At 38.8% G+C, this 9854-nt stretch overlaps 1 pseudogene; it reads right to left on the bottom strand.

Annotated features, from left to right (window-relative positions):
• Positions 1-6677: 6677 nt before the first annotated feature.
• LOC113076284 (forkhead box protein B1-like) lies at positions 6678-8914 on the bottom strand (annotated as a pseudogene).
• Between the last annotated feature and the right edge of the window lie 940 nt (positions 8915-9854).

Genomic DNA, 9854 nt, shown 5'->3' with positions numbered 1-9854 from the left:
TACCAATATTATTGAAATATGCCCATAATTAATCTGGTTAAGTGGTTTACATCAGTAACAAATCTAGGAGGACTGTCTAGATTTACCAGTAATTTTGACATTTTAAAATTAATACAAAAAATAAACTTTTCCAAATGTTACATGGTCAGTATTTTAAATGATTTAAAATTTTATTATATTTTAACTGCTACCATATAGGGAAGTCGTGGCCTAATGGTTAGAGGGTTGGACTCCCAATCGAAGGTTGTGAGTTCTAGTCTCGGGCCGGATGGAATTGTGGGTGGGGGAATGCATGAACAGCTCTCTCTCCACCTTCATACCACGACTTAGGTGCCCTTGAGCAAGGCATTGAACCCCCAACTGCTCCCCGGGCGCCGCAGCATAAATGGCTGCCCACTGCTCCGGGTGTGTGCTCACAGTGTGTGTGTGTGTTCACTGCTCTGTGTGTGTGCATTTCGGATGGGTTAAATGCAGAGCACAAATTCTGAGTATGGGTCACCATACTTGGCTGAATGTCACTTCACAATGTCACTTCACATAATGCATAATTAATTAGCATAAATATTACAGACATACCACCAAAATAGGACCATACTTTTAAATCTCTGTGTTATATTTAAAGTATACTGTTGCAAAGAAAGAAAGAAAAAAAAAGAAAATTCAACTTGATATTATGTGATAATTTGACATTAAGATGTATTTTTCTTGAGAACAGAGTTTTGGTTAAAATCATTCATCTTTAATTATATACTAACCAAAATTGTTCTAATGTATCTAGGTGTGGATTTTAGGTGTTGCTTCTTTACCACACAACTATTAAAAATATTATGATACTGAGATTTGGGGTTTTGAGGATATAATATAAAAGACAGTGTTCTACAAAATGACAAAGTCAAGACAGCTATGTCAAATGAGGTTTTATGTCCAATTATAATCCATCTACACTTAACTTCTAACACTGAAGTAAGCTTACTGCACAGACATGCTGGCTTTCATAACTGCAATAACCTGGAGTCTTGCCAAACGGCTATTGTCCTCCAAAACAAACAGCTCTGAATAACACTAAACACCACAGCCGAGCCCCCCGCATGTAAACTCTCAATTTCAAAATGGAGAGTTGAATATCATGGGCTGGTGGCCAGAATCAGCCGAGATTGAATAATATTTGGAGAATGCATGGGGAAAAACACTAGGGCTTCTGATTGGTGGTGTGGAATGCTGAGGCCCAGACTGACAGAGCCGAAGCCTGAAGCGTGATGAATAGGAGGAGGAAAAACTCACGCTGGGCTCTGTCTGAACCTGCACAGCCCTGCAGAGTCTGGAGGCTTCGGCTTGGCTTTTTGTAAGATGTTCGAAGTGTCAGAACATATGTTAATTTATGGGTTCTCTTATTGAACATGGAAACAACAACTGGGGATTCAAAATACAGTCCTGCAGCAAACTCTTCCTACAGCTAATATTGCAACATTTCACAGAGGTTATAATTAATATCAGGGCGAGGTGACACGCTGTGATAAATTAGGTGCAAAGCGGTGAATTCAAACAAATGTGCTTTGAGACTGCTGCTCAGTTGACCTCGTGAACTGGTGAGACAGGACAGCCTCCGCTCAGGTGAAAGTAGAGACCTTTAAAATCTAAGATCCCGGCTAATGGTTCCTGTTATCACCTTCCTGAGACAATACACATCCTTATCTTGAATAACAATTAGGAACTCTTTTACTGCCACTGCTATGGCTAAGTTAGCCCCATTTACACTAACAGGGAGGAAATGCGTTTAACATCTTAATAACTTAAGAGACCAGGTGCAACCGAATGGAGGGAACTCAAAATAATATCTATTGTAATCCTAAATCATGAGGGGGGATAGAAACAAATATTTAATGAATCAGCATGAAACAAACATATCTGACCACTGAATGCAGCCGCTGACAAGTCATAAACATAATATAATATAATATAATATAATACATGCATACATTATTAAAATGTATATAATATAACATAATTATAGTCAGCTTTTATTTATTCACTTTTATTAATTTTATACATTCATAATAAATTAAAAACATGTACTATATAGTTAATCAATTTAATTTATCACCATTAAAAAAAAAATACATGGACACTGAATGGTACTATAATATAATATAAAATAATACATTTATTCATAATCGTAAAAAAATCAATTAAAAAGTAAAACTTTTTTTTTTTTAGAATTGTATACAGTATCATTATAAGTGACAATATTATATTCTACATAACCTATAGACACACAGATATTACAATTATATTACAATAGGTAATTATAAATAATATTAGGTAAAAATTTTTTTTTTATTCATTTTTTATAGTGTACATATTAAGTGGTTATATTGATTCCTCAGCAACCTATTTTAAATCTGAAAATCTGTTTACAATTTATATTAGGCCTATATCATACTTTCTTCAGCTGCATTCTAAATATTTACTTTCATTCTAATTCTATAGGAATCCCGTCCTGTCCCACATTCAGCTCTTAGCTGCTGCAGCAGTGTAGAAAATGTGAGATGCCTCCCACTGACATAATTTGTTTCACAGTTACTGCCCACCAGCATGAATCAGATGTTGACATTCTAATTTCATGCACACACGGGTGTTCAACCCCAACCCCACTGTCCCTGGTGTCCATCGTACCTGGAAACAAGCGTCTGAGACCAGCCTGACCCCCACCGGAGGGGTCCACTGACTCTCTGAAGCCTGTGCTATAATGAGATCATTTATATGAACCCAAACATGAAGATATACGGCAGTGACATCAGAAGCACCTGTTACCAATTCTGAGTGTGTTAAGCATGGCAGATTTGTAACTGACCAAAATGTGTTTGTTTATTTATTTATTGTGCATTTTTATTCATTTATTTGTTCTGTTTTCTACTTATACTATTTGATTTACTCATTTTTTTATTATTTGCTTATTCGTTTGTAAATCATTTCACTATGTCTCCTAGAAGACTATGACTAGCTTGTATAGGCTAACAATGGGTCAGGCCTATACCTGATTTAAAGCAGACTTTTTTTTGCTAAGCATGCACGGACTGTATACATATATTTGTTTATAGCGGTTGTTTTTGGTAAAAATCCACGTGTGGCTACAAAGTAGAAAGAAAAATAGCCATCAGCAAAGCATAAACACACATCCGTTCCTCCTTCAGCAGTGCTGCGTGTCACATTTGCAGAGTAAACCGAATGCAACTTTTGCTTAGCGTCGATTAATTTTTACGCTTTTACAAACAGTATTTTGACAGCCCATAATATGAGTGGAAACATGAGGAGTGCGCAGCTGAACCAAAATCTGGCCTCATTCTGTCAGTGCAGACCTTCGGAGGACTCTAGGTATATAAAGCTATTGCAGATAGGCTAAGACTTACAGTTTTAATTAATAAGTTACAACCAAATGTGATTTGATTTAGGCCACATCTTGTCAGGTATTATTATTATTATTATTATTTATTTATTTATTTTTTCAAATTTAACTATTTGCGATATAAAATTAGTGTTTTAACCAAGTGTTTCGCGCTATTTGCCTTCAAACTATAAACACAAACAATTTGTTACCTTTGTTGAAGAAGTTAGAACCGGACTTTTGATTGAAATACTGTCAGTTTTCACAGATTTAACCCTTTGGGGTGTCATTTTAGCGAATTGTTTGGCGCTGTTTACCCTCAAACCATCCATGATATCTGACACAACAACGAGTTACCTTTGTTGGTGAATAGGCCTAAGTAACAGTAAGACTGATTTTGATTTACATCCTGTCAGTTTTCTTAAATTTAACCCTTTGGCATATGTTGGTTTAGCGAACTGTTTGGCGCTGTTTGCCCTCAGAATATTATTGCACAACAACAACAACGTGTTTGTTGATGAAAAAGTTACAACCAAACCTGTTTTGATTTACATCCTGTCATTTAACCCTTTGGGATTAAAAAAAAGATTGGTTTAGCGAACTGTTTGACGGTATTTGCCTTCAAACCGTCGATATCTGTCACAACACCTCCGTGTTTACGTTACCTTTCCTGACTGAGTCTTATCCTGCAAAACAAATGAAGTCATTCGAGTTCAGCAAAAGCCAAGAATCAACCAAAGTTCTGTCAAACGGATTTGACTTATTGCTCGACAATAAACAGCCGTCCACTGTCCATTTCATCTCTCTGCGCTGGAGGTTAAGTCGAGTTTATTACCGACGCCTCAGTCGGCCTGCATTAAGCAAATCATAAATTATGCATGCTAATTACCTTGGGCTCCCACTGTAATGAATTCTTTTAATTAAACTACCACGTTGTGGTTTTGCGTGGCACGCTCTATATTTTATCCCCCCTGTCTAGGATGACCTTCTTCTTTGTATGTAGTGGATGGTTGGGCATCGTTTTCTCTTTGCTTACAAAACAGAGTTCACGTAGGTGTTAATGAGCAAAGAAAAAGCCCACTCGAAGACAACCAGGCCTTCGTTATTACGAGCCCTGAAATCAGAACAAACTGCTGCTCTCCAGCATAATGGGACGACTTACCTGAATGTTGTTTTGAAGAGGTTAGACACGAGTTCTGTGTGCTATGCAAATGCGTGGACATATAATGTTAAAACTTGTTTGATTCATTTTATTGAGAAAGAGTGTCTACATTTTCATGTGCTATGCTGTATTCATTTTAGTTATCTGACTGTATCAATTTAAGAAAATATTATCTCATAAAATATCATATATTATCATATAGCCTATAAAATATTGGCCATATGACAGATAATAATTTAATGAATACAGGAATTATATTTGTTTGACACTAGGCAGTAATCCAAGCTGGTTTAGCAGTACTGAAATAGTTATATGTTATATCTTTAATACAATTAATACAATAACTAATCAACTGCAAATTAATATATAATAAGAAAAAATTAATATTCCTCAATAAAGCTATCATGTATCGTTGTAAAGATACAATTTATCAAATTAATTTATGTAAAACATGCCTGATGATTTATACTTTTCAAATTCTTCAAATAAAATTAAGAAAAAACTTTTTATTTTGCTTCTGTAAAACGGGTCGATTACTTTTTTATTTTTTATACATTTTCTATTTTTAAGTTTCATTAAAAAAACTAAATATTTTTGTTAAAATCTGTGAAGGAAATCTGTAAAAAAAATTATATGCAAACCATGACCTTTCTCTTTAAATAAAATGAATAAATAAAACATTTGTTTGGACACTACATTTATTATACCGATGTGAAGCTCGTTTTATATTTATATTTTGTATGTCCTATCCTATTCCTTGTTGAAGCAAATGCTTAAAAACTAAACATACACTTCTGTATAATCAGTATGATAACCTAGAGTAAACATCAATGCAACACAATGTCAACCCCCAAAAAAGAAAGTAAAAAGAAAAGAAAAGCAAAAGGGGAAGAGTGGAAAAAAAGAAACTTGCAGTGTTGTGCAAACAGTCTCTCAGGGGGAGGGGTTGGATTTAAATTCCAAAGGGGTCTCAGAACTCGTTTCCTAGTCCCCCAGTCAGCTATGTGTTTGTGAGAAATCGGCCTTTTTGTCTTTCTGAAAAAAGACTAAATCTACATCGGTGGCCCAGTCTAAGTTTGCAATTCTTTGCACTTTCTATTCAAGTGAATGAGGGTGAATGAAGTGGCCAGGGACCCTTTATTTGATCAGCTCAATTGCATAAAGTGACGGAATTCTAATGTATTTGCTTAATATCCCGGAGAAGGCTGTTGCTCCCTATGCAGGGACGCAGACAATGCACCTGTTTCTCGCATTCTGACCGCGACATATCCTTTATCAATGGACCCCCCATTAAATCTGAGAGTAAAAAAGGGGGTAAAATGCTGAAAAGCGCGAAATCATAGTGTAAAAATATCGGCCAACATAATATTATATATATAAAATAATAATAATTAAATATAAAGAGTAATTTTAAGGTAAAATTGAAATTAAATTATATTTAAACTGAATCTAATTTTGGGGATTGGTGTTAGTTAAGAATTTAATTCCACCCTATTAAAAACAAAAACTTTGAAATTTGGAATATCGGGAATATTTAAAATAAGCAGTTTTGGAAATATGAACTAGTAAAGTCTAGAAATAAACAATGCATAACGTATTATTATTTTCTCTCTCCTTGAAATAAATAGATTAAGACTGGACGTGGAGTGTTTTGTAGCTGAAGTGAGAGGCTGAGCTGATGAATGAGTCTGCTTGTGCGCGCTGTGACTGCGGCACAGTAACTTCATGCATCCTAATCAAGAGCTTCATTCATTTATTCCGGTCCGTCGTTGTGCTTTTCCTCGAAGGAAAGTGCTCACCTGCCTGATCCAATGAGCGATTTTATATCTTTTAAGATGTTCAGAAAATATGAACAGGTATTTATTCTAAAATTAGAAAATATAGCATTCATATTTTTATTAATATTAAATAAGGAAAAATGAAGATAGATTTACTTAAGCAAAAGTTTGTAAAGAGCAAAAAGTGAATTAGGCTAATTACTGTTTGCATTTATTCATTTTAATAATAATAATAATAATAATATTGTAATGTCATTATTTTTTACATTTTGATTGTACATGAGAATTTGACCGTCTGTGTGAAGAAAGAGAAAACCACTAGCTAAATTCACAAACGAATACAAGAGGAAATGTATACGTTTACACAATTTTAATGGAAAAATATTCTGATGACCAAGTTTATAATTGAATGCAGACGTTTTGCAAATCTTTTAAAAGCACGCATGCTTGCAGCAAAACAACACAAAGTCTGGAAAAGGCATGCTTTATATCTGAACGAAAAGTACAAATGTACGGCATTTAATACACATGGTCACCACGGCTTTAAATAAACGCTCACAAAACATTTCCTGCAAAATATAATGTAAAACATCTAACTCAAAAGTGCATTGGACACAATTCAATATCACTTATTTGCAATTATTCACATATTTACTTGAAGACCCTATCTTTTAAAACTATTTTAACTTTTTTTTCAAGTTTGCCATTGTAGCATACTGTACGTGTGTGTGTGTGTGTGTGTTTTAGATCAAGTATAGTATTTGGTTTGCAGACTGATACAAGTTTAGTCGTCTATAGGACGTTAGTAGCATTACTACTAACTACATAAAAAATAGTGAGCATTCCAAACTTAAGCAGCCTATTTCAGCACGATCAAATTATCTAACAATTGTTATGAAAGGCGATAACCTGTAAAACGACGAGCACTTGCCGTGTGCGATTGAAACACGAAGCAGATCGCAGTGCTTGGAATTTGTCGGCAGTCTACCCACTCGCACGAACACATAAATTCTGGATATTTAAAATGTAAAAACTCTTCATTTTACAATGTGGTATCCGTGTCGATCCGTGTGATTGGACTCATCGAAAGCAACACTTAAAATCTGAACAACATACACATAAATTAACATCACTGCAACATAGATAGCTCTTGCCTTGATTGTATAGCCAGTGTTTTTTTTTTTTCAAGGTCTATAGTTAAAATTCAACTTTGGAGTACAGGTGTCCACCGGGAGGCCCAGTCCGCAGGTGTCAGTGCACCGCGACCGACTGCAGCGACGCGGGGCCCGTCAGGGTCTCGCTCGGGGTGGCGGGGGCTGCTTTGGCTGGTCGCTGTCTGCGGGGAGGTCGGGCTCAGCGACTGGGGAGAGTTCGAGAGGAAAGCGTGGATGTGGTGAGGCAACGCCGCCGGAGTGGGCTTGATCGGGACGGGGATCGCCGGTAAGGTCTGTCCGCCGTGGCAAAGCGACTTGATGGGCACACCGTAAGCACTGTAATCGCTGCTGGTCATGGAGATGGGCGCCACGCTGTCCATCACGCTAGTGCTGTACATATGGGGCCAGGCTGTGGTCAGCTGGTTGTGGAGGGGATACCCAGCGGAGAACGCCAGCCCTCCCGGCACTTTATACTCTCGGGCGATGATGTTCTCGATGGCGAACGGGTGTTTGAACGTGGACGGCTGGGACACTCCCAAGTTGTAGCTGGACATCTGGGGGAGGTGGGTGCCCAGGGCGCTGAGCCGGATCTTGGCTTGCTGCTGGAGGTAGTGGGCAGCGTCCGAGGGCTTGCTGGGCGCCAGGTGCTCTGATGTCATCACCTTGAAAGCGTTTGCGGCGTCGCAGGAAACTTCCGTTCTCGAACATGTCCCCACAGCTGGGATGGAGAGCCCAGAAGCTGCCCTTTCCGGGCTGATCCGGGCGCCGGGGGATCTTGATGAAGCAGTCGTTGAACGACAGGTTGTGTCGAAGGGAGTTCTGCCAGCGCTGGGTGTTTTCCCGATAGTACGGAAAGCGGTCCATGATAAACTTGTAGATCTCGCTAAGCGGAAGCATCTTCTCCGGGCAGCTCTGGATGGCCATAGCGGTGAGGGAAATGTAGGAGTACGGTGGTTTCTGATCGCTGTATGTGTTTCTCCCGGGTCTAGGCATCCTGTTCAAATTCTGCCGTTGGAATTCAGCTGGAAGTCTGTCTTTGTGTCTTCGAGTAGTTTAGTTTTTATTTATTTTTTCTCTGAGGAGCGTTGAGAGTCTTCCTGCAAGTTCACTTCTCTGGTGCTGTGAACTCAAGAAAGAAGAAGCAGTATGGTTTCTTTCTTCTCAGGCCAGCTTGAATAGACCAGATCCTCTCTCTCTCTCTCTCCGTCTGTCTTGATAAGACTAAGAGCTAAGTGGCTGCCTCCATGTCCTTCCTCTAACCATCTGATAGTTTTATGTGGCGACATGGGCAGAAAAGACCCCTGTAGAGGCGCTTCATTAATGTGCCACTTCTTTGCTATCACATGACAATCGCCTTGGGAGGAGGGGGGCTGGGAGAAAGGCATAATCTGGTTTCATTTACACCTATTTACATGGACACCTTGGGCCAATAGAAATCATTTCCATTTGAAGACAGAGCAAAGGGGTGAAAAGGCTCGGCAACCGGAATTGAACTGCGATGGCACCCGGTAACAGTGTGTGAAGGTATGTGTGTGAACCTTTCTGTGCGCTTCGTAGGGTGCTTGGTCTACAATTCACACGTACAAATGGAGCTACTGAGCAATGGGATGTTTGACATGGAAATTGGCTGGAACTTGCATGCAGCTTGCATTCAGGGGCGGATTTAGACATTTTGGGGCCCAAGGCAAACACAGACATGGGGCCCTCTACATCTCATGTTTCCCTCCTTTTGTCAATCCTTATTTTTTTTTAAAAAGCCCTACTTGTTACTTCTCTTCAGCAGTCTTCACACAGCAATGATGTATAGACATCTGGAGTTGTATCTGTAAGAAAAAAAGAAGAAAAATAAAAAGGATAAATTCTATCCTTGCTCTGAACTGGGCCTCTCTGCACTATTAAGCAGCGTTCTTTGTCAGTGAGATGTTTTGGCCAGAGTGCTTGGTCATCTTCAAGTTCAAGTGTAACACATTGGTCAGAATAGCCGTGTTTCCACTACCGAGCTAAGACCGGCGTGCTAGTGCGTGCCAGGGCCAGTCGCGTTTCCACTGTCACTTCCGGGGCTTGATTGTGCCTCGGGGCTTCCTCGGGGCCAACGGCCAGGGTTTTTTGGCCCGACGAAAACCTTGGGCCAAAGCGGGCCAGCTGGGGCTAGAGGAGGGGTTATGAACAAAGGCGGAGTTTCTCCGTGTCTGAAGAGCGTCAGCGTGGATCATTTCAAAAAGAAAACAGCTTTAACAGCAGCATTAACGACGTTTTAAAATAAGTTGAGCTCAAAACTCACTCTTAGTTTGCAGCAAGTGTTTGCTTGACTATGCACTATGCACGCTAAACATTAACGTTACACAGTAAACATGTTAAATATGACCGCTTGGATAAAT

Source organism: Carassius auratus, unplaced genomic scaffold (assembly GCF_003368295.1).
Source record: "Carassius auratus strain Wakin unplaced genomic scaffold, ASM336829v1 scaf_tig00019618, whole genome shotgun sequence".
In the NCBI taxonomy this organism is placed as follows: domain Eukaryota; kingdom Metazoa; phylum Chordata; class Actinopteri; order Cypriniformes; family Cyprinidae; genus Carassius; species Carassius auratus.
This window is presented reverse-complemented; position numbering and strand designations above follow the sequence as displayed.